This window comes from Pteropus medius, unplaced genomic scaffold (assembly GCF_902729225.1).
Source record: "Pteropus medius unplaced genomic scaffold, Ma_sr-lr_union100, whole genome shotgun sequence".
Taxonomy (NCBI): Eukaryota; Metazoa; Chordata; class Mammalia; order Chiroptera; family Pteropodidae; genus Pteropus; species Pteropus medius.
The window spans coordinates 493,152-519,756 of record NW_024348530.1 but is presented as its reverse complement, the minus strand read 5'-3'; the positions used below and the strand labels follow the sequence as shown (position 1 = coordinate 519,756).

At 35.5% G+C, this 26,605-nt stretch overlaps 1 protein-coding gene and 1 pseudogene across 1 annotated transcript in view; one reads left to right on the top strand and one right to left on the bottom strand.

Moving 5' to 3' along the window:
• IL1RAPL2 (interleukin 1 receptor accessory protein like 2) overlaps positions 1-26,605 on the top strand; it is a 615,492-nt gene that overhangs the window by 175,983 nt on the left and 412,904 nt on the right. The window lies entirely within an intron of this gene.
• On the bottom strand, positions 13,511-13,632 carry LOC120616446 (uncharacterized; annotated as a pseudogene).

Here is a 26,605-nt window from a genome sequence, read left to right as displayed (position 1 = left end):
TTTTTTTTTCCCCCAGTGTCTCTATGACACGGATATATTTACCTTTAATAGTGTCCCATAGGCTCCTTAAATTATTATTATAGTCTTGGCTTCTTTTTTCTTACCATTCTGATTGAGTGTCCTTGACTTCCCCTTCCTCTATATCGGTGGTTGAATCCTCTTCTTTATTCTATATAAAGAATCCTCTTCTTTATATAGAATAAACACTCTGTTTATTCCTTTTAATATCCTCATCATCTCAGATAATGTGTTCTTTATTTCTGACTGGTTCCCTTTTATAATTTCCATTTCCACTTTTATGTTTTTTATCTCTTTGTTAAAATTCTCACTGAATTCATGTATACTTCCCATAATTTTATTGAGCATTTTATAATCAATGTTTTGAACTCTGCATCTATTAGATTGCTTGACTCCATTATTCCTGGATCTCTGTTCTGTTCTCTCATTTGGTTTCTACTTCTTTGTCTCTTGATATTAGCTGCTTTTCTGTGTGTTTCTATGTATTAAGCAAAGCCCCTAAGTCGCCCCGTCTTATTAGCATAGCTTTGTGTGGTAGGTTTCCAGTGGCACAGTCCTAAGAAGGGTTCAGCTATAAGCCAAGTTTAGCCCCAGCCTGTGCCTCTCCGGAGCCAACTGTTAAGATTCAGCAAGCAATCCACAGATGCTGTGCTTACAGTTGCCTCAAAAGGCCACACCAGAAACCAAGGTCAGCTGCCCCTACTGTGAGTCTAGGAGCTGCTCAGCAAGGAGCACCTAACTAAGCGAGGACACACCTGAGTATGCTTGGGGGTTGGTGTGAGTAGGAGGAGGTGGAGTTTTAGGGAATCTTCTGGGCAGAGTGACCTCCGTTATCCAGTTTGATGACGTCTCCGCTATAGCGGTGCTGTGTTCACATGCTCGGAGAGCAGAAGGCTCAACAGAGGAACAATGGATACTGCTAGCACTTCTGTATAAACAAATCTTGCCTCAGGCCCCTACTCTGACAACTCATTGTCCCCCTGTAAGTCCCTTGTGTCCCCTGTGCAGCTGAACTGGTGATGGTGCTCAGCGCAAACAGGTTTATCACTGTGAAAGTCTGCCTGCAGACACAGCACCGTTAAGAGGCATCTGCAGCTTCTGGCTGCTGCTGCTATGACCTCTGTCCCACTCAGCCTCCTGGGATCTTGCAGCCTCTCATCCTTGCCCCATCCTACCTTTCTTCCGCTGTTGCAGGGTGATTTCTTAGATTTCTCCCTAGTTGTATGGCTTGTTCATCTAGATCCCAGGCGATTTTCTTTGCTGTTTGCTCCTTGTTTCTGTCACAACTTTGATTTGGTTGCCAGAAGGATGAACAGAGCCTCTATCATCTATGCCATTTTTTTCTCTGCCATTCTTTATTCATATTTTTGCTACATATTTCTTCGTCTTCTTAGAGAAGTCCTAACATTTCCTATAACGTGGGCTTGGTGGTGATGAACTCCTTCACATTTTTCTTGTCTGGGAATTTCTTTATATGTCCGTCAACTCTAAATGATAGCTTTGCTGGATAAAGTGATCTTCTTTGTAGATCCCGGATTTTCATCACTTTGAATATTTCATGTCAAGCCCTTGTCGCCTGCAAAGTTTCTGTTGTGTAATCAGCAGGCAGTCTTATTGGAACACCCTTGTAGGTAACTAATCGCTTTTCCCCTGCTGTTTTTAAGATTCTCTTTTTGTATTTAAACTTTGGCATTTTAATGATGATGTGTCTTCGTGTGGGCCTCTTTGAAATCATCTTATTTGGGACTCTCTGAGCTTCCTGGGGTTGTATGTCCATCTTTTTCACTAGGTTAGGGAAGTTTTCCATCATTATTTCTTCAAATAGGTTTCAAAGTCTTGCTCTCTCTCTTCTTCTGATACTCCTATGATGCAAATGTTGTTACATTTGATGTTGTGTCATAGGCTCCTTAAATTATCTTCATTTTTTTGGATTCTTTTTTTCTTGTTGCTGTTCTGATTGAGTGTTCTCTGCTATATTATCTTCTATATTGATGATTTGAGCCTCTACTTCATCCATTCTGTTGATTCTCTCTAATATACTCTTCATCTCAGATAATGTATTCCTCATTTCTGTTTAGTTTCCTTCTATAATTTCCATCTTCATTTTTATGTGTTTTTTTTTAAATTTATTTGTTAAAGTTCTCACTGAATTCATCTACACTTCCCCTAAATACATTGTGCATTCTTATAATCAGTGTTTTAAATTCTGCATCTGTTAGATTGCTTGACTCCATTTTTCCTGGGTCTCTGTTATGTTCTCTCATATGGTTTCTGCTTCTTTGTCTCTCAATATTGGCTGCCTTTCTGAGTCTGTTTCTATGTACTAAGCAAAGCTCCTAAGTTTCTTGATCTTATTAGAATGGCTTTGTGTGGTAGGTGTACCCTGGCACAGTCTTGAGAAGAGTCCAGCTGTAGACTAAGTTTAACCCCAGCCTGTGCCACTCCGGGGCCACCTGTTCAGATTCAGCAAGCAATCCTTAGATGGTTGATACTCGTGTTGTGCTTATAGTTGCCTCAAGAGACCATGCCAGGAACTGAGGCCAAGTACCACCAGTGCAAGGCTCAGACCTGCTCAGCAAGGGGCACAGTGCATGCCAAGGACACCACTGGATGTGGCTTGGGTAGTGTCGCAGGTTGAGAGGGGCAGAGTTTCAGGGAATTCTCTTGGCAGAGTGACCTCTGTTATCCAGTTCGTTGATGCCTTAACTATGGAGGTACCTGCATCCTCATGGTGGGGGTGATCAACAGGAGAATATTGGATGCTGCCAGCACTTCTGTCCAGTAGAAAGCCTCACCTCTGGCCCTTGCCCCAAAGCCCGACAACTCAGTGTCCCACCATATGTCCCTGTTGCTCCCCCAACACCCCCAAGAAGCCGACATAGCGCTGGAGCTCAGAGCGAGTGAATCCGTTACCGTGAAAATTTGGCTGCATTCATAGTCCCTTTAAAATGAATGTCTGTACCTGCAGCCTCTGTCTCACTCAGCCATGGATCGGGTAGCCTCACATCTCCACCCCTTCCTACCATTGCAGGGTGATTTATTATTTTTCTCCGTAGTTGTAGTGTCTCTTTCATCCAGATCTCAGGTGACTCTCCTTGCTGTTTACTCTGTAGTTTTGTCACAACTCTGGTGTGGTTGCAGAAAGAGATATACAAAGCTTCTACACTCTATACCATCTTTCCCCTCCCCTAAAGGTTTTTTTTTTTTGAAGTAGTTAAGCAATAAGTGTATATTGTAGTGGTAGACAATGAAGCTAAAAGGGAGATGATGGACTGGGAGAATAGGGAGGGGTAAAGGGAATGGGATTTCACCACAAATGCCAATAACAATTGCCCCTTATATTTGTACAATGCCTAATCTGCAAAGTGCTTTGATATCATTTATCTCTATGATATGACAATATGACAGAGCCATTAAGAGCATGACTTTAGATTCAAACAAAGCTAGGTTTATATTCCAGCTCTGCCACTTACAACTGGTATAATCTATGATAATCACTTTTCCTCTTATGCCTCAGTTTTCTCATTTGTAATATGAGGATAACAATTACACCAGAGATGGCTGTAAGGTTTAAATAAGATCACGTATATAAAGCACTTAATAATGTGACTGACACATAGGATATACTCAAAGTAGTAGCTATGGGGTAGTATGTCAGTTATTGTTATCTTTTAGTAGAAAGTCAATACTGAGGCTCTGAGATCCTGCATCATTTATTAGAACCCAGTATTCTTTCTATTACACTAGTGATTCCTATCCTGAGTTTTCTGCCCATACCCTCTGCCCAGGGGGATCTATGAAGTTAATAATGAGAATTTATGAGTCATTTTCAATATTTGAATGAAGTCTAACAGAATACCTTAGTTTACTTGTGATAAATTACACAACTTGACTAAAAGGTCAAGTTTCTTTGCTTTTTGCCTGAAACTATATCAACTCATTTTGATAATACTGACTGTCTTGTGCTGATGGAAAACTGATTGGCAGCAATATATGTCTTTGATGAATGGAAATGAGGAAAGTAAATTTTATATCATACATACAGTTTATCAAGGAGAAATTTCTTTAAAGTTTAGGAGAACATGGAAGAAAAGTAAAATATTCCCTTGTTGCTGAAACTATTGAGAAGCAATGCACTATAACATGTTTTCTCTCTGACGCAGGGAGAGTGGAGAAAAGGCAGGGGGTGGGGATAGACAGATAGGAAGTTGTGGTTAGAGAGAATTTTAGAGTTTGAGGTCTTAAAGTCTTTTTTTTTCACATAATAAGCATATTTGAAATAAGGACATGACTTCTGGTTTTCTCCTATGAGAAGAAGATGAGGAAACTGAGGCCCATAGTGGGGTATGGGATGGCCAGGTTGATTGAAGCAGCTTGTGGAAGAGCCACTATTTCAATCCAGTGTCACGACTCCCTATTCCACAGCTCTCTCCACTCCAAAGCAGAGAAATATGGTCATTCGTTCTTGAATTCATCACAACATCTATGATGGAATTTCTCTATGCTTGATTTTAATATTGACCTGTTCTAGTCAAAGAGAGATAGCAATTGTTAGAAGATGAATAAAAATATAATTAGAGACTTACAGACAGCTAACATACAAAGATCCCCTTTATATTGATTGGATTCTTTATTGACTCAATAGTACAGATCACCATCTCCTGCTCTGAAGCTGTACAGAGAATTCTCTGGTTCCACTTCATTCTTCAGAGGTAATACAAATGCAACAGGCACAGAAGGAAAAGTAATTTATAATAATAATAGTTATCATTTATTAAGCACCCATGTCCTGTGCTTGGAACTTTCCTCACACATCTCTATTGAGTGCCTATTGTGAGCCTGATACTGGTCTAAGATGTGATATATCAATGATCAAGACAGATAAAAGTCAACCCTTGTGGAGCTCACATTTTATTTTCCAAGTGTTTTAACATGAATTACCTCACAACTACCTTATAATATTGGTGGTTATTATTCTTAATTTACAAATGAGGAAGTGAAGATAGAGTTGATAAGTGACTTACTCAAGGCCACACAGCCAGGAATATTAGATTTAGAAGTTGAACCAAGATCTGTCTGAATCTTATATGCATATTTTTCTATTATTGTCTCCTAGTTTCATTCCTAAGTATGCTACCTCACAATAAAATTTATTTCTGTCATTACTCTCAACTCCTATTTCCCCTTGGATCTATCATTTCTTTATATCATAGTGCTGAAAACATGAAGATCAGGAAACTAAAGATAGAAAGTCAAAATGCATTCATGTTGATGAAGCAAGTTGTGCATATGCTGTGTATGTGTTATGTGCCATTGAGTGGGCTCCTACTTCTGGCGATCCTATGAATAAGTGATCTCCACAATGTCTTGTCCTCAACAGCCATGCTTGGTTCCTGCAGACTCATGCCTATGACTTCTTTTATGAAGTTAATCTATCTCCTGATTAATCTTTTTTTTTTTCCTGCTGCCTTATATTTTCCCAGCATTATTTTCTTTTCCAAAGAACTCTGCATTCTCATGATTTGCCTGAAGTAGGACTTCAGTTTTGTCATTTTTGCAATCCAAAATGTTTCAGGCTTAATTTGCTCTAGGACCCACTTGATCATCTTTCTGGTGGTCCAGGGTATTCATAGAGCTCTCCTCCAAAACCATATTTCAAAAGAATCATTTTTCCCTATCAGCCTTCTTCACTGTCCAGCTTTTGCACCTGTGTATAGTAATTGGGAATATGAGGGTTTGGACGATCTTAGTGTTGGTCTCTAGTGACACATATATGCTCTTGGTGATCTTTCCTAATTCTTCCATTACTGTCCTTCTGAGTCTCAGCAAGTATAAGCTTGCTAACACACTAAACAAAGAGGGTAATATGCAGATGCTGTTTGATTTGTGGAGAAATTCGGGGAGAAGAGATAGGAAACATTTTATGTGAATAGACAACATTTATTGAGTATTTATTATATGTCAGCCAGTATGCTTTTTATACATATTAATATGTTTAATTCTTACAGCAACCCTATAAGATATGTATAGTTATCATCCGTGTTATTTAAGTGGGAGGAAATAAGACACAGAAAGGTTAAATAACTTGCCAAGGACCCCTAGGTAATTTCCAGAACTTATTTAATAGAGATTTAAACGTAGGCAGCCAGTTTACAGAGTTTGTGCTCATAATCACCAGAATAATCCCTATAACATAGTACATAATATCATAATTTAATGATTGTTTTAAATGATCTAGATATGAGGAGGTAAAGGTATAAACTAGGGCAATAACAATGAAAACAGAAAGGAGGGTATAAATGCAATAGTCATTTTAGAGAAAGAAACAACTGGGTTTGCCAAGTCTCAGATTTGAATGACAAGGAGAATGATTGTACTATTGATAGAGATTATTATTTTTTAATCATAAGAAATTAAAGATTTGGGAAGGAAAATACATAATTTGTTTTTTGATATTCTAAGATTGAGTTGATGGTAAGATGTCCCAATAGAAGAATTTATTAACAGATGCAATACTGTTGAAGCTCAAATATGAAACTCAAATATGAAGACAGAACCAGGCTCTGGAGAAAAGAAGAGAAGTATACGGAGAGGTGATAGTGGAAGCCAAGATAATTAATATGAACCTAGAAGGAGCAAAGCGTTATGATATGTAAAGTATTTTCTCCTTTCTCTCTCCCCATGATGTTAGTATTGCAATAAGGTTCAACTTCAGATTTAACTTGTTCCAAGCTAGGATGTTCCCCTGCTTTTTCACTCCTCTCTTTACCAATATGAAACCGCAATATAATTTTTTCCCATTCAGGAAAGGAAGCACTTAACAAATTAAGCCTTTAAAAGAATAAAACTGCCTGTGTACCCCTATTGTGATCTTAAATTATGTTTATTAAACATTTTATAAAATTTCAGACATATTGAATTAGTTTTAAATTCTTATGTATATATAGAATTTTTATTCAAAAACCAAATTGCAAATGAAACAAAACCACAAAATTGATACATTTAAAAGTCATGTTAATTAATCAGGTTTTACTGCAATAAAATCACTGGTTGAAATTTGACTATATACTGATTGATAAGTGCAAGTTCTTTTGAGTGCACATGGCTGGGTTACTGTGTGCTGTGAGATGCTTCAATTTCCCTACCATTTTTTATCATTTAGACTACCATGATGTTCCCTATTTCTCATTTGACATGAAAGCATCATCTATATACATTTATGTGTATTCATTTTTATGAAGTACTAGTTGGTGGCAATATAATCATAAATAAATATATAAAAGTTGGCACTTAAACCATGTGGCAGTATTCAGTTATGAGGCAATTACTTAGAGTATTCAAAACACATTTTGTTGAATATTTTAGTTGAAACACGAAAGTTGAAACACATGCACACAGATATTCCCATAGAAAAGTTATGCCCCCAAGCATTCTAGTTTGAGAAATATTAATTTGAATGTAAAATATATATATATAAAGTCTTACTGTGGTTCAGAACATTAGAACATTTCACTAGTACTATTAAATGTAATTCTGCCCTATTCGATCATATAGTGGAAGTAAGATTTAGGGGATATGAGCTCTCAACCTGCTTCTGCTACTATCCTGTTATGGGACCTTAATTAAAGTGTTTTACCTCTCTGAGCTTCAGTTTCCTTGTGTATAAAATGGAAATTGAGGAGAAAAAGAAAGGATGAACAAATGTGATCTTTAAGTTCCTTCTGGTTTTCAAGTCTGCCATCCTTCAGAGTAGATGGTATATATTGTAACTCTATATGTGTGTACACTTACTCAGAAAATGTTTATTTAACACCATGGATCTCAGGTCACTTGGAAAAGCAGAGCATGACTCCAAATTCATTATACAGAATAATCTTTTTCTTGCTGTTTTGGACCTGTAATCATAAATCATGTGCCTATTTGTTAACATTGTCGCCTGTGTCTTTCATCACAACTTTCACTGTGTGGGTTTTCTGTAAAAAATATATCTAATAATAACTATGAGAGAACAATTTTGTTTTATTTTATTTACATGATAACTGTAATCAGGATCATTTTCTTACTATGAAACTTATAAAATTGCACTGTAAATGAAACATGTAGTTACGATGTGTAATTATTTCATTATGACATTTAATTTAATAAAGATCTCTTTGTAAATTAGGGCATAAAATACTTGACATTTGCAATATACTAAAAAAGATTAAGAACTCTTCAGCTTTTAAAGAATTTAGATTAATTTACAAAATAAAAAGTGATTGAATTATATCATGCTTTGAGTCTTTAGAAAATGGGTAATTGAAGAAAACATGCCATTCAATAAAAGCATAGATTAGTAACTCTCAGCTGCCAGTTTTTCCTGCCTAATCAAAGCATTTAGAATCAGTTTTTTAATTAATTAATTTATATTTATGATGACATTGGTTAATGAAATCCATTAAGTTTCAGGTGGACACTTCAACAGTAAAGCATATATATATTTACACTGTGTGCTCAACTCCCATAGTTAGATTTCTTTCTGTTACCACATATTTGACCACCTTTACTTCATCCATCCCCTCCATCCCCACTCCCTCTATTCTCTAGTAACCACTAGTCTATTGTCCATGTCCATGACTCACTGTTTGTCTTGCTCATTTGTTGCTTTTAGGTTTATATCCCACATATAAGTGATGTCATGTGATTTTCAACTTTTTCTGTCTGGCTTATTTAGCTTAGCATGACTATCTCAAGGTCCATCCATGTTGTCGCAAATGGCAATATTTCATCTCTTCTTATGGCTGAGTAATATTCCATTGTATATATATATATATACCACAGCTTCTTCATCCAATCATTTCCAATCATCTATCGTAGGACACTTCGGTTCTATATACTCGTATTGAGAAATACCACAAGCAATTTTATATCAAAAAAATATTTTTCCAAACAAAAATATTCTTTTCACGAATAACAATTCAAAATTGATGTCATTAACGAGACAAAATGAATTGTTGTAACCACAGAGTTTCTGCAAACATTGTAAACAATTTTGGCAACTTTATGCTTATTAGTTGAGAATTCTTTATAATTTCCAGTTTAACTTTCTCCATGTTATAGAACCAATCAGTTTTACCATTGGAAAAGAAAAAGAAAAGAAGAGCAATCATCACTGTCCATAAGAAGACTATTTTAGTAATGATCTAATTTGCCATTGAAAATAGTGGAAGGCTTGCATCTTTCAATCTTGCAGCCAATGATGATTTTGCTCTTGAAACCACCCTTTAATTAGAACAAATTCTACATTTTCTTGTGTATAGATTTATCAGAGATTTTTTACATAGAGTGTCTCTCTTATCTGCAATTTAGTTTTATTAAATACATCCTGATTGCATCTTGTTATCATTTTGTCTTGACTTGCTTGGACTCTTATTACATAAAAAGTGTACTGATCTTTGGGAATTAGTTCATTATTAGAGTCAATTTTAATTTAACACTTGAGTTACAAGCTTGTATTTATGATTATAAATAATTGACTGTAAAGGAATTCCTAGCATGATGTTATCAGCATAAATTATTATTTTTTTTAAATTTTAATGTGTTTTTAAATTATGCTCAAAGGAACAATTTTCCTCATACTTAGTTTTGGTAGAAGGTTAATTTGTGTCTTCCCAATCCATTCCTAGTTTGGATTCCAAGATAAACCACTTGCCTGATAGTGCTATTTTGTTACTATTGGCAAGAATATTTTATTCATAATTTTGAAACTTTATTTGACATAAGGTGGATCACCAGATTGAGTTGGATTCTGTTATCTTTGGAATCCAAGTGTAATTTTAGTACCAACCACCAGTTGGCACTTATCAGCCTAGTCTACAGATAACCCTTTTTAATTTTTAAGAAAGATATTGACATTTTTTTTTTATCTCGTCACTTTCCTGTACAGCCAGGAGCTGGATATAGGCATTAAATTGCCATTTTTCTTATAAGATGATTGATTTGACTCCCTGTCTTTAATTACCAAATGCTACTGTTGTGATAACTTGAACTTGATTATGTACCATTGTGTGGCAAGCACCATTAAGGATCTGTGAATGTCTTAGAGAAGTTTCCTCAAGGTAATTATGTTCAATCTTTATAGAGTAGGGAGTGGAGGGTAGTTAGCCATAGGTTTGACAAACATCCCATTAGTCATCACATGTTTTCCCTTTTGGGGGACTTTCTGTTCTTTTGTAGTGGAGTAAATATGGGAGATGTTTCACTTTGCTCCGTCTAGACCAGTAACTGGGATTTCCAAGATTGATCTTTTTAAAATGACTTCTAAGGTGATGAATGAATATTTTGTTAGTAGAGCCTGTCTTTAGGCAGTCTGGCTATATAATTTATTATCCAAAATGGAAAACTTTGATTGGAAGAAATTATCACTAATGTTTATACTGGGACAACTGGCATAAAGTGGAATTGTTCCAGGCAACTGCATTATATGACCTAGTCAACTTGGGACAACATGGAGACTTACCTCTACCTCACCTCCCTTCCTAACCTCACTCTTCCTTGTGACCCCCTCACCTAAACTCTCCTTCTCCCAGCCTATTGAAATGTTCTGTGAGACATACATAGCTCAGAGTCTCTTCAATCATATTGATTTGTGTTCTTTCAGGGATCACTTAAACATCTTACTCATTTGTTTTCAAATCAATCAAAAAGTTTTTCATCTTATGATTCCATGTCCCCCTCCTTTGCTTTTGTGCCCCTTTAAAAGTCAGACTTTCAGAGAAAGAGGAAGATAATATTATGCTCTTTCTAAAATGCAAATCTAATCACATCACTTCACTACATAAAACAATTCAGTGGATGTCCTTCACCAAGGCCTTCATGATCTGGTCCCTGCCTCAAATACCACCAATTTCCCATCTACCTCCTTTCACCAATCACAAAATTTTCTCTGTTCATAAGCTGGTGATCCAATGATACAAAACCTTTCACACTGTTGAATATTAGGAGTAAGGGGTATGCCTATAGAACAAAAATTGTTCCTTCGTCTAGCAGAGTGCCTGATGTATAATTGATGCTTAATAAATGTTTGTTGAATAAGAAATGACTGAAGAGTTAAATGCCTTAGGATAAATTTTATTTAAGGCAATCTATTTGTAATATAAATTGGTATTTAGCAACCATCATCCTCTTAGTAAAGAGTTTTCTATATTTTTTTAAAGCAAAATACGGAGACATTGCTTTCTAACATAGTACTCCTCTCTATCTTTAACATGCTTAAGGGAAGTTAATGTGTTAGTAATGGGAAGCCAATGCCCAAGCCCTTAATTAACCAAATTTTATTCTTTGCAGTTTTATGTGAGGAAAATACATTCACAGACAGTTACATTATCCATGGCATGAATTTTTGCCTTGAGTATATCCAGGGTGAAAAGCTAGCCTTATAAATATGAATTCCAGATGGCTTTCTTTGGATAAGTCTGGTATGAGATCCACTGATATACAGATATATGTTATAGAATTTTACACTCAAAACCTATATAATTTTGTTAAGAAATATCATCTCCAATAAATTTAATAAATTAGGAAAAAATGAATTTTTAAAATCAATAAATAAAGAAAATATATGATTAAATAGTATATTAAAGATCTTGAATCACTATCATCAGCCTCACAAAACACTTTCAAAGACATTTTCTTCATTTAATCCTTGGACTTGTATGGAGGGACTCTATGAAGTAGGCCAGGCAAGGTGGTTATTATTATTCATTTTTTACACATAAGGAAATTAGCTTGTGACATTTTGTTCATTTATTTCAGGCAATGTAGTTAGGCTTCAATTATTTTTGAGACTTCAAAGTGAATAATAATCATGTTGTAGGGTGCTCTGAGAAATTAATGATATCTAAGGAGTGAGTCTTTAGCATAACTTTGGTTTATTTAAAATACGCAGTTCTGCAAAACCAGGCTACTAAGCTTGAGAAAGACTGGCTGTGTCTGAAGATCAAAATGATAAAGATTAACCAAGTTCTGTTTACTATTTACTCCGAATACTTAAGAGGCATAATCAGAAGCCACTGAAATTTTATTCACTTGTCCAGTTAGGACCTCTCATCAGCATTAGTTCACACAGCTAATTTGAAACATTCTTAGGAAACAGAGGTTATACAGAAAAATCTTGTGTTACTCTCCCCTCTCAAAAAAAAAGACAAAAACAAACAAACAAACAAACCCAGAAAAAACTAAAGACGAATAAATAAATAAATGATGTCCTCTGATCTTGACCTCAGTTAATGAAAAACTAAGTAGAGCTCTAGACTAGGTATAATCACCAGGTATTTCACCAGTATTTGAATTACTAAACTGTCACTAAAATGTATATCAAGTATTTTTCACATTTAAAACATCATACGCATGTCATAGATCCCAGAAGATGGGGAACTTTGACAGTGACATATAAAGGTATAAATGGCATATTTTTGAGTTATGATCCTTATTTTCAGTAGTCTTAATAACACATTTATCTGTCTTAGTGAAAGGGCCTCATAAATCAGCCATGACAACATACAATGTTCTCAAATTCATGTATGGAGATATAAGTGTGCCTTTAATATTGCCATCGGTTGTTCTAAAGGGTTGTTAAGTGAGTGAGGGAGTATGTGTATGTTTCCTCTGGACTTTAATGAAAACATCAAAATCTCAAATAGACCCCTTTCTCTAGTTAACAAATCTTATTGCATGCCTGTTGGCTATATTCTCTAAGTCCCTGGTTCTTTTGACATTCATTTTAAAATTGGGATATTTGCTTAAAATAATTAGAATTAAGGCATGGCTAAGAGAAACTTTCTAAGAATATGGTGATCTCATTAATTTGTCAATTCGATAAATACTTTTGAGTGTTTATTGAATCAATTCAATAAATATTGTTTATTATTTATATAGCGGTATATAGACTATGCTAGACACTTATACATTATTTCATTTAATATCCGCAGCCACCTTCTGTGAGCATTATTATTAATCTCCCTATTTCTTAAATGAAGAAATTGAAGCTCAAAGAATTAAAATGAACTCTTCCTGATCTAAAGGTTTGACAAGTCGTTTAATAATTGTGTGCTTTCCTATAAAATGGTACAAACAAATTCACAGTATTGTTTCATAAGATGAGATGATAGTAAAATCACTTTTGTATATGTTGAACAACCATGAGAGTTTTGTTGTTGTTAGCTAATTTACTAGCATCGCTGGACTGTTGAATGGGCAGACAAAGTACATCTGCTTATGGCATTAGTGATGTGTATATGTGTGTGTATGTATGTGTATATAATATATATACATATAAATATTCATATACATATATGTGTGGTATTATTGATATTGTGTATATATATATATATATATATATATATATATATATATAATTTTTTTTTCTTTTTTTTTCAGGCTAGGCAACCCTTAGTTGATCTCACAGATTACAAGGAATTAGTCAGCTTACAATTCCTTATTTTTTATTTTCTTATGTTTACAGAACCTGATGATCTTCCTAGGTGGTCTCCCATCCAAGTACTAACCAGGCCCAATCCTGCTTAGCTTCCGAGATCAGATGGGATCGGGCTTGTTCAGGGCGGCATGGCCATAGAATGTATAAATGTTGATGAATATTTTCAAAGCGTAGAAGTAGCCATGAAAAAAATACTTTGTTTTGCTAAAACATTTTATATTTTAGAATTGTGCTTACTTTGAATTACCTATATGTAGAGATACGATCTTTTCAGAACTTTTCCTAATGTCTTAATCTAGCTTCCTATTGAATTCTTGGGATTTGGGAATATTTTTTCATCCACTCACATTTCTAAAATCTGCAAAATGAAACAAAACAAAACAAAAAAATCCCCCCAAAACTGTCTTTTCTTTCCTTCTCAAATTCTCAGAGTATCTCCCTCTTTTGATAGTCGAATGGTATTACATTAGTTCACGTCCTCATTAACTCTCATAGCTAATCTCTTTTCTCCAGTCTCTCTCTTTTTCTAATTTATTTAATTACTATTTATAGAATTACTTTACCAAAACTCTTCTTTAATTCAGAGACTTGTAAAGAATCCTTATTGCTTACATATCAAGACCAAACACCTGTGCATCATTCTCAAGATCTTTCAAATGCTGACTCTTGACCACAGATCTAGTATCTAGTTTTACTCTATCCCTAATATTCTATTTTGGTTAACCTAATCTTTTCATCAACTTCTACACAAGCCGTGTCGATTCCTGCCTCCAAGATTTTGCTCTTGTTATTGCACTGACACATGGTGTTCTCTCTTCTTCTCTCCATCTCTTTATATTCTCATCAACTGCCAACATTCAGCTCAAGTGCTGAATTCGCTATGAAGTTTTCTCTATTACTTCAGGCGATACTCAGTTCCACTTTCTCTGATTCCTGTGATTACAACACACATGTTAGTACTTAATTGGTCTCTATTTGATATATGTTGATTTTGTCTCTATAACCAGACTGTAATTCCTCAGAGTCTACACAGTAAGTACCCAATAATTAAATAAATATTCTTATTTATTATTATCTAGGCACTATAGAGACTCCGTAAATTTAACATTACCTAAGTTGACTAGATAAAATATGGTAATGTGGATTTTTTCATCATTCACAAATGTATGTGCTTTCTTCAAATACTCAAGTATTAACACTAGAAGAACCCAGAAACCACTTCTTCAATCAGTCTTCCTCCTTTGGTTTTGAAAGTATTTTCATATGCATCCTCATTTAATCATCATAAAGAAAAGATATTTTTCTTAATCTCATTTTAGAAGTGAGAAAATAGAAGCTAAGAAGGGAAGATTATAATGTTGGAGAAATCCTTAAGTCATGACAGACAAGTAGGATATTCATAAGAGAGAAAGATGAGAAGCAAAGGAAATTAAGGCATTTTTTATTCCTGGACAGCAGTCATGATGTATCATCAGTACATTTAGTGACATATAAGTAATACAAAATGGCTGGAACTTAGGATTGGTTCAAGGCAAGTAAGGGTCTGGAAATGGAGGATGCAGTTTGAAAAAACTCCTTAACATTTCTAAAATTGAGCTCATCATCTTTGCTGTTCCCTTTCCAACTAACTCCATATATCTTCCTTCTCAGTGATTTCACCTCCATCCATGCAACTTCTTAATTTTCTGAGAGAAATTCAGCTGTCATCCTAGACTCCTGTTTTTCCCCTCTCCCTGCACAGCCAGGTGCTGAATTCTGCTGAGTGTGCATTCAAATTAGACTGAGAAGTTGTTAGAAATGCAAATTCTGAGACCCAACACTGGAGCTGCTGAATCAAAAACCCTGGGGTTGGGGCCCAACTATCTGTGTTTAAGAAATCCTCCTCCAGGGTATTCTTATGCATATGAAAAGTTGAGGGCCACTGCTAAAAACATTGAGAAATTTTTGAGAGGCTTGAAGCAGGCAAGTGACCTGATAGGATATACATTTTAGAAAGGTCATTTTTATATTTACGTGTGAGATGGAATGGAAGGAAGTAAAACTGAAGGTAACAAGACCAGTTAGTAGAATAAAGTACAAAATGAGATACATGAGAAGATAGATTTATGAGATATTAGTGAGTTAAAACTGATCAATTTATATTACAATTTGGTTGCACAGGATAAAGAAGTGGATGTAGTTAGGTGACTGGTCTTTTACACTAAGTAAATATGGTGGTCATGGTTTGGTAAGAAAAATTAATGTTTTCTCTTTTCTTTTCTCTTATTTCTTTCCTTTTCTTCAAGTTGAATATTTGAGTCAGGACCTCATGAGAGAGGTCATGGCCTACAAATAAAGCTTTTGGAGTTAACAGTGTGCTAGGTGGTAACAGACATTGTATGAATGGGTTAAAAAACTCAGAAGAACATTCATGGTGAGAAGGGGACCAACAGTGGAGTTGTGGAGAACCCCAGTACTTATGGAAGGCCTTCAGAGAAGATTGAAGAATGGCTAGAGAATAAGGGAGAGAGCCAGAAAATTTATATTACGGAGGCAGGAAGATAGAATTTCAATGAGGTCAACAGTATCAAATGCCATTGACAGGTCAACTAAGATAAGAACTAATTAATTACATTTGTCATTTAGGAAGTCACTGATGTCCTTAGTAATCATACCTTAAGGGAAGTTTTGACAGCAAAAGATAGTAGTGAAGTGATGAGTGAATTGGAATAGATTAAGTTAAACTCTTAAATACAATTTGTATATGAAAAGAAGGAAAGGGAGAGGGAGTGACAGCTAGATTGAGACAGAGAATCAATGGAATTTTATTTTATTAATTGAGATAATTGTGCATGTTTACAACCTGACAGAAAAAGAGTGAGCTAAGAAGGAAAGCTCAAAGACAGAGAGATAGAATGGATCCATGATGGAATAAGGCCTCAGATGATAATGAGATAAATCCAGGGCACAGGAGTAGGTATAAGCTTGGAATAATGTGCTGTTATCTATTAATACATCTGCCTTTCTCAACTAAATTGAGAGCTTCTCAAGTGAATAGACAGTCTTTTTCAGTATTTACTATAAAAGGCTCAATAAATGTTTGTTAAATCAATGAAGACCATTTCTTTTTTCTCATCTTTATTGAAGTATAATAAACAATTAATTGCTTGTGTTTACATTGTAAAATTCAATGATTTTTTTTCAGTTATAGTTGGCATACAATAACATATCAGTTTCAGTAGTTTAGCATAGAGATCAGAGATCCATATAATTTGCAAAGTGATTTCCCCACTAAATCTAGTATCCCCCTTCCCCCTTACATATTTATTACAACATTATTAACTATCTTCTCCATACTACACTCTACATCTCCATGTCTATTCCGCTTTATTTATTGTTATTGATTTTATTCTTTTGATTCCACATGTACATGAAATCATGCGATATTTCTCTTTATCTGACCCAATTCATTCAACGCAATACCCTCTAGGTCTATCAAGGCAATATCTTTTTCCATCCCCTTACTTTTAGTCTGTGTGTGTCTTTTTTAATCCGAAGTGAATCTCTTGTAGGCAGCATAGGTAAAGGTCTTGTTTTCTTATGCATTCAGCCACTCTATCGTTTGGTTGGAGTACTTAATACTTTTCCATTTGAGATACTTATTGATAGGAAAGTAGTTATTACCATTCCTTATTCCTGTTTATGGTACATGTTTTTTTCTTCTTAAAGAAGTCCCTTCAACATTTCCTATAATTCTACCATGGTGATGATAAATTCTTTTAGCTTCTTTTTGTCTGGGAAGCTCTTTATCTGTCCTTCAACTCTAAATGATAGCTTTAGTAGATAAAGTATTCCTGTTTGTAGATCCTGGGTTTTCATCATGTTGAATATTTTGTGCCAAGCCATTGTGTCCTGCATGGTTTCTTTTGACAAGTCAGCTGCCAGTCTTATGGGTGCCCGGTAGTAGGTTACTAACTGCTTTTCTCTTGTTGCTTTTAAGATTCTCTCTTTGTATTTAACCTTTGTCATTTTAATTATGATGTGTCTCTGTGTGGGCCTCTTTGGGTTCCTGGTTTTTGGAACTCTCTGAGCTTCTTGGGGTTTTATGTATGTTTCCTTCAACAGGTTAGGGAAGTTTTCCATCATTATTTATTCAAATAGCTCTTCAACTTCTTGTTTTCCTTCCAGTGCCCCTATGAAATGGATATGTTTACCTTTAATAGTGTCCCATAGGCTCCTTAAATTATTATCATAATCTTGGCTTCTTTTGTCTTACCATTCTGATTGAACTTCCTTGGCTTCCCCTACCTCTATATTGATGGTTCAATCCTCTTCTTTATCCACTCTGTTTACTCTTTTTAATATACTTTTCATCTCAGATGATGAGTTCTTCATTTTTGACTGGTTCCCTTTTTTAATTTCTATTTCCATTTTTATGTTTTTTTAATCTCTTTGTTAAAATTCTCACTGAATTCATCTACACTTACCCTAAGTTCATTGATCATTTTTATAACCAGTGTTTTGAACTCTGCATCTGTTAGATTGCTTAACTTCATTATTTCTGGATCTCTGTTCTGTTCTCTCATATGGTTTCTGCTTCTTTGTCTTCCCATTTTGGCTGCCTTTCTGTGTCTACTTCTATGTACTAAACAAATATCATAAATCTCCTGGTCTTATTACTGTGGCTTTGTGTGGTAGGTGTCCAGTTGCATAGTCCTGAGAAGGGTTCAGCTGCAAGCCAAATTTATCCCCGCTCTGTGCCTCTCTGAGGCCACCTATTAAGATTCAGCAAGCAATCCACAGATACTGTGCTGACAGTTGCCTCAAAAGGCCACACCAGAAACCGAGGCCAGCTGCCACCAGTGTGAGTCTAGGCATTGCTCAGCAAGGGACACCTGACTAAGGGAGGGCACACTTGGATGTGGCATGGATGGGGCCACAAATTGGGGGAGGCAGAGTTTCAGGGAATCCTCTGGGCAGAGCAACCCCTGTTGTCCAGTTTGATGATGTCTCAGCTATGATAGTACTGTGTCTGCACACTGCAAGCGGGGAGGGCTCAACAGAAGAATAGTGGATACTGCCTGGCACTTCTGTACAGAATGAATCTCGCCTCAGCCCTCATTCTAACAACTCAGTGTCCCCCTCTCAGTCTCTGGTGCCCCACCTCGTGCAGCCAAACCAGCGCTGGTGCTCAGAGGAATCAGTTCCATCACTGTGTTTGTCCACTCCTGGACATGGCCCCTGTAAGAAGCATCCACAGGTGCCGGTTGCTGCTGCCACTGCCACAGCCTTTGTCCCACTCAGCCACTCGGGACCACACAGCCTCATGTCCTTGCCACGTCCTACCTTCTTCTGTTGCAGGGTGATTTCTTAGATTTCCCTCTAGTTTGTGGCTTGTTCATCTAGATCTCAGGCAATTTTCCTTGCTGTTTGGTCCTTGTTTCTGTCACAACTTTGCTTTGGTTGCCAAAGAGATGAACAGAGCCTCTATCATCTATGCCACTTTTTTTCTCTCTTTTTCTTTATACTTCCTCTTTCCCCGACTTCTTTGTTGGTTTTCTCTCTATAGTACATCCTCACTTCACGTTGTCACTATATTCGGTCTCTCAAGAAGATTTCATCCATGTCCAAAGTTTCTCTTTCTGAGACAGGAGAAGCTGAATTGTGACTAGATCTTTTATACTAAGGGAAGTACTGACTAATTATACTGCCCTTGGCTTACTGTTTGCCTCTCAATTGAGCTATCATGAAAAGAATTGGGTTGACTTGGAGGGTCATGTTCCAACATGCTGCAGATACTTAATGTGCACCATTTCAATTCTTAGTCTTTCTACCAAGGCCTTTTCCAAACCATCCAATCTTAGGAACTTCTTATTTACAGCATCCTGCTCCATTCTTTCAATAGAAAGTAACCCTTGTTTCATATCTTTTTGGTCTGGAAAGAGCTTTAGAGAAGCTTTTTGATGATTCTGAAAAGCAAAAGAATAACTTGTCTGTCCCAATGGACTTTGTTTTGACTTTGGTGACTTGTCATTTGCTGAAAGATATAAGTAGATTTCACAGTAAAAGAAAGAATTTTGTACATAAGTTGAAGCAAGATAGTTATTTTTGTCCTAAGAGAAAAATCTGATCTAAAGATATACTTTATTTTTTTTTCATGTTTGTGATTAGGAATGACCATATTAAATAGAAGCAGAGATGCCCAAGAGCCCAATCTCCAAAGTAGTAATTTACTATATTTATTTCAAAGTGAGGCTCAATGGCTAAATTTAGGAAATTCCTTGGAACTGAAATAATATGCTTTGGGAAGATTCGGATGTTTATTTTTTAATCCTTCTATATTTGCTTTAAGTTTTTTAATAGTTTCCTGTGAATTAAATACATTATAAATATAAGAAGTCTATTTTCACTTCAGTGCCTTTATGCAACTAGAGGGCGAGTTATGATGCTGTTATAAAAAGAACATTAATCTTACTCTAGGGAAAGACTGATCTTCTTCCCCTGTCATTCTCCATAGTGCCTAACACAGTGCAGGGGAAACAGTAGAAACACAATCTTTACTTGTTGACTTGAAAGTTTATAGAAAAAAACATATTGTCCTCTATCTCCTCCTTGAGATTATCCCTGTCAATGCTATATTTAGATAATGAGTTCTTGTCTAAGTCTGGAGACAAGGTTATATCTGTGGAACAGATGCTCATTATAGTTCGCATGCATACCGAACACAAATTCAGAAAAGTAATGAGGTAATTTGTATAATCTACAGAAATGCCTTTAAAGGGACCACAAGAATAGAACTCTGAGAAACTCATCTTCCTAACTCCTCTGCCCTCTTTGGCACCACTAGTGCTCTGGGTTCCAATTCTTTGAGCCATTTTTATTTCTGTTTTTTTTTTCATTCAATAAACTTTAAGACATTCTGTTCCTATACAGTAATGTCATTTTACTGGTTACTTTTTGTGTTTATTCTTATATTATAAGTAGAATAAAGGTCAAAAATCAATTTAAATATTACCTGTACCTACCAGGCAGTCTCCCATTATCATCACTATCCTTTTTAGAGGTGTCTTCCTTAATGCCCCAAAAGCATTATACTTCCGTCCATCACAGCACCGATAACCCTACACTGTAACTGCCTCTGATTTTTGTCTGTCTCCCGCTTAGTGAATAGACCACAGGCAAGAAGTATCTTCCATTTCTGTATCTTTTGTACCTGGTAAAATGTCTAGTGTACAATAAATATTCAATATATATTTGTTAGATGAATGAATGTGTGATGTTCCAGCATAGCCAAATTTGCTCACCCACTGTAAAGGCCTTCATTTATCTGACATTATTTTAATTATCCAACTCTATTCATTTATTTATGAGCACCTTATTATATTTCAGACACTATAGATGACCTAATCAAGGAAAAAGTGATACTTGAGCTGAGATCTGAAAGATGACTTATCATTACCTAAGTAAAAACAAAACAAAATGTTCCAGGAAGTGAGAACATTGCCCTGCCAGGCTTGATCAGAGGCAGTAAAAGGGAGAGATGAGGCTGAAGCAGTTGGCAGGTGCTAAATCACGTAGCACTTTATATAGGCCATATTAAGGAGCTTTATCTTTATCCTGAAAGCAATGGGGAATACACCTGATCCTATAATACACCTGATCTTTATGTTGTTTTCCAAAAGCACAAAGCTTAGTCTTTGTACTTGTAACAAAACTATTCTCCACTTGTATTCTAATCACCACTCCTTTTCACTCATTCAAATCATGTTAGTCATTCGGGTAGAGTTCAAGTCTTATGTCCTCCAAGATTACTTCTTGATTAATTCAGTCTAGATGGAGTAACTTTTTAATTTTTATAGCACTGATTTGTACTATTCATATATTGTTTATAATGCCTTATATATCATCTGAACTTGTGTTTTTGTATTGGTTTCATACATGTCTTTTGGCTTAAAAGACTTGTAATAAATGTCTTCTGAATTCCTTAACTATTAATAGCCCAGTACTTTATTCATACTGCATTTCCAACATATATTGAACTATATACAAACCAGTACTTGGAATAGATGAAGAGAAATACTTTGATAACTATGCTCTTCCTGTTGACCCAAGGGCAACCATTTGAAACATGAAAGAGAAAACAATCACATCAACTGTTTTTATTGGGTATGTCATGACAATTATTTTACTGAGTTGACTTGTCACTCATTTATCAATCAGCACTTTACTCATTTAACATATTGAATACATGTTATGTGGCACCCATTGTGCAAATAGGTACTAGATAATAAAAGATGAATATAGCATGTTCTTGACTATTACAAAGCCCCAAAACATGGTATCCATAGTTATAAACAATAAGCATATTTCACTTCTCCAAAATATTAATATGTATGGGTTGAAAGTCATAATCCTTAAATAGTTTGCAAATGATGCATTTCATTTTCATAGGAAATGCAGCCTCACCGTAAAATTAGAAATACAAAGTCTGGATATTGTAGGATGTATTCAGCATTAAAGTAATACAACAAAAATAATTTTCTCTGTGATTATTGTAGATATTTTTTTTTCTTCTCTGTTAGGTTTCTAAATTTTTTAAATTAATTAATTAATTAATGACATTGGTTACTGAAATCCAATAAGTTTCAACTGTATACTTTAACAGTAAGGCATATATATGTTTACACTATGTGTTCACTTCCCATAATTAGATTTCTTTATGTCACCACATTTTAGAGCCCCTTAACTCCATCTACCTCCCTCCTTCCCCCTTCCCCCTACTTTCTGGTAACCACTAGTCTATCGCCCATGACGATGAATCTCTGTTTGTTTGCCCCGTTCACTTGTTGCTTTTAGGTTTATATCCCACATATAAGTGATATCATGTGATTTTCAACTTTCTGTCTGGCTTATTTCATTTGCATGATTATCTCGAGGTCCATCCATGCTGTTGCAAATGGTAGTATTTCATTTCTTCTTATGGCTGAGTAAAATTCCATTGTGTATATGTACCACAATTTCTTTATCCAATCATCTATCTTAGAACACTTCGGTTGCTTCCATGTCCTGGCCACTGTGAATAGTGCTGCTATGAACATCGGTGTGCAAATATCTTTTCAGATATGGGTTTTCAAGTCTTTGGGGTAAATACTCAGTAGAGGAATTGCTGGAACATGTAGGAGATCAATTCTTAGTTTTATGAGGAACCTCCTTACTATTTTCCATAGTGGCTATACCAATTTGCAGTCCCACCAGCAGTGTATGAGGGTTCCCTTTTCTCTGCATCTTCTCCAACATTTGTTATTACCTGTCCTGTTGATAGCAGCTATTCTAACAGGTGTTGTTGTGTCCAGAATAACCAGACCCAACTTGAGTGCTCTTAACCAGGAGACAGTTTATTAGCCGGCGGCTGTCCTTGCAAAGGAGCAGCCCCGAATTGCCAAGATACAAGGTTTTTAAGCCCCAAATCCCATTCCTCATTCTGTCTTAAACACAAAGGTCCATCTTTCTCCTATTCACTACCTGTCAACCCACTGGTCAGGTGTGCAAGTGGGGAGTACAGAAGCAGAAAGCTTGTTGTTAGAATGTTATGTTCCTATGGGTGATTGCCTATGTTCCCATGGGCTATAGCCAGTGTTCCCATGGGCGATGGCCAAATAGTAATTTTCAGCTTATATACATTTGATTATTTTTCATGCCATGCAAGCAAGCAGGGTTACACAGGCTAAAATTGGCAGTTAGCGTATGAGCTCATTGTTACAAGTTTCATGATTAACAGAATGTGGTTAGGGGTTCCAGAAACTAGGCCTAAGTTATAGACTTCCTTTGTCCAGTTTCAGGTTTTAATTATTCTTTAACCCTTTCACATTTCAGCGGGCTATTACAGTGTGAGATGGTATCTTATTATGGTTTTGATTTACGTTTCACTAATAGCTAGTGATGTTGAGCATCTTTTCATATATTTGTTGGCCATTTGTATGTCCTCCAGGGAGAAGTGTCTGTTCAGGTCCTCATCCCATTTATTAATTGGATGTTTTGTTTTGTTGTTGTTATTGACTTGTGTGAGTTCATTGTATATTTTGAATATTAGGCGCTTATCGGAGTCATTCCTTGCAAAAATATTTTCCCATTCAGATGGTTGTCTCTTTACCTTGTTGACGGTTTCTTTTGCTGAGCAGAAGCTTTTTAGTTTGATGTAGTCCCATTCATTTATTTTTGCTTTTACTTCTCTTGCCTTTGAGGTCAAATTCATAAAATCCTCTTTAAGTCCAAGGTCCTTGAGTTTAGTTCCTATGTTTTCTTCTATGCATTTTATTGTTTCAGGTCTTATATTCAGTTCCTTAAGCCATTTTGAGGTAATTTTGGTGTGTGATGATAGACAACCGTCTAGTTTCGTTCTTTTGCAGGTGGCTGTCCAGTCTTCCCAGCACCATTTTGAAGAAGATTTCCTTTCTTCACTGTACGTTTTTGGCTTTTTTGTCAAAAATTATTTGCCCATATAAATATGAGTTTACTTCTGGACTCTCAATTTTGTTCCACTGGTCTGTGTGTCTGTTTTGCTGCCAATACCATGCCGTTTTGATTACTGTCGCTTTGTAGTATAATTTGAATTACGGCAGAGTGATGCCTCCAGCCTCATTCTTTTTTCTCAAGATGGTTTTGGCATTTTGGGGTCTTTTGTGCTTCCATACAAATCTGATTGTTTTTTATTCTATTTCTTTATAAAATGCTGGTCGGATTTTGATGGGATTTGCATTGAATTTGTATAATGCTTTAGATAATATGGTTATTCTAACTATGTTGATTCTTCCAATCCAAGAAGATGGAATATCTTTCCGTTTCTTTGTATCTTCTTTGATTTCTTTTAATAGGGTCTTATAGTTTGATTATATAGGTCTTTCACATGCTTCGTTAGATTTATTCCTAGGTATTTTATTCCTTTCGTTGCAATTGCAAAAGGAATTTTTTTTTCTACTTCACTTTCTGACACTTCATTATTAGAGTATAGTAGTGTTCTTGTGGAGTCTTTAGGGTTTTCTATATAGAGAATCATCGTGACAGTTTGACTTCTTCATTTCCTATTTGGATGACTTTTATATCTTTCTCTTGCCTGATTGCCCTCACTATGACCTCCATTGTTATATTGAATAACAGGGGCATTAGTGGAGAGCCTTGCCTTGTTCCTGATCTAAGAGGGAAGGTTTTTAGTTTTTCACCCTTAGGTATAATTTTGGCTGATACTTTGTCATATATGGCCTTTATTATGTTAAGGTACTTTCCTTCTGTATCAATTTTGTTAAGCGTTTTGATCATAAATGGATGCTGTGTCTTGTTGAAGGCTTTTTCTTCATCTATTGCTACGATTATATGATTCTTATTTTTTAATTTGTTTATGTGGTGTATCACATTAATTGATTTGTGTATGTTGAATGATCCCTGTGCCACTGGGATTAAGCCCACTTTATCGTGGTGTATAATTTTTTTTAATATGTTGCTGTATTCGGTTCACTAGTATCTTATTTAGGACTTTTGCATCTGCATTCATGTGAGTCATTGATTTGTAGTTTGCTTTTTTGTGTTATCTTTACAAGACTTTGGTATCAGGGTAATATTAGCCTCATAAAATGAGTTGGGAAATATTACCCTCTCTTTGATTATTTGGAAGAGTTTGAGGAGAGTAGGTATTAAATCTTCTTTGAATGTTTGGTAAAATTCACTGGTGAATCCATCTGGTCCCAAACTTTTACTTTTTGGTAGGCTTTTGATGATTGTTTAAATTTCCATAATGCTGATCTGTCTATTTTGATTTTCCAGTTCTTGATACAGTCTAGAAAAGTTGTATAACTCTAAGCACTGGTCGATTTCTTCTAGGTTATTAAATTAGATGTTATATACTTTTTCATAATTTTCTTGTATGATCCTTTGTATTTCTTTGGTGTCTGCTGTAATTTCCCCTCTTTCATCCCTAATTTTATTTGTGTCCTTTGTCTTTTTTATTTAGTGAGTCTAGTCAGAGGTTTGTCAATTTTATTAACCTTTTCAAAGAATCAGCTCTTTGTTACATTTACTTTTTCTATTGTTTATTTTTTTGTTTTTAATTTATTTTTTTTTCTGCTCTAATTTTGATTATTTCTTTCATTCTGCTGACTCTCAGGCTTCATTTGTTCTTCCTTTTCTAGTTTCTTTTCTTTTCTTTCCTTTTCTTTTCTTTTTAAGATGAAGTGTTAGTTTATTTGGGCTCATTCTTGTTTTTGGAGATAGACCTGTAATGATATGAATTTTCATTTTATTAACACCTTTGCCATGTCCAAAAGTTTTGACATCATTATCGTTTGCTATCATTATCATCCGTTTCTATGTATCTCTTGATCTCTCCTTTTATTTCTTCTCTCACCCAGTTATTTTTCAGTAGTATGTTGTTAATCTCCATGTATTTGTAGTCCTTCCCACTTTCTTTTCACAGCTGATTTCTAGTTTTAAAGCATTATGATCAGAGAATAAGGCTGGTATGATTTCAACCCTCTTATATTTGTTGAGGCTATCTCTGTGTCCCAGTATGTGGTCAGTCCCTGAGAATGTTCTATGCTCACTAGACAAGAATAAGTAAGCAGCTGTTTGGGGATAAAAGTCTCTGTAAAGGTCATTTATGTCTAGTTAGTCTAATATGTCATTTAAAGATGTTACATACCTATTGATTTTCTGTTCGAGTGATCTGTCCATATCTGACAGTAGGGTTTTTAAATCCCCTACTGTGATAGTGCTTTGATCTGTTTCCTCCTTTAGTTCTGTTAGTAATTGCTTTATATATTTTGGGGCTCCCCTATTGGTAGCATAGATATTAAGAAGTGTTATGTCTTCTTGGTGCATGATTCCCTTTATCATTATGAAGTGTCCCTCAGTATCTTTCTTTACCTTTTTTTTAATCTGAAGTCTATTTTGTCCGATATTAGTACCGCTACTCCCGCTTTTCTCTGAATGTCATTTGCTTGAAATATCATTTTACACCCTTTCACTTTGAGTCTATATTTGAGTCTATATTCGGAACTTAGATGTGTCTCCAGGAGGCATGTTCTTTTTTTTTTTTGATCCACTTTGCAAGTCTGTGCCTTTTTATTGGTGAGTTCAGTCCATTTA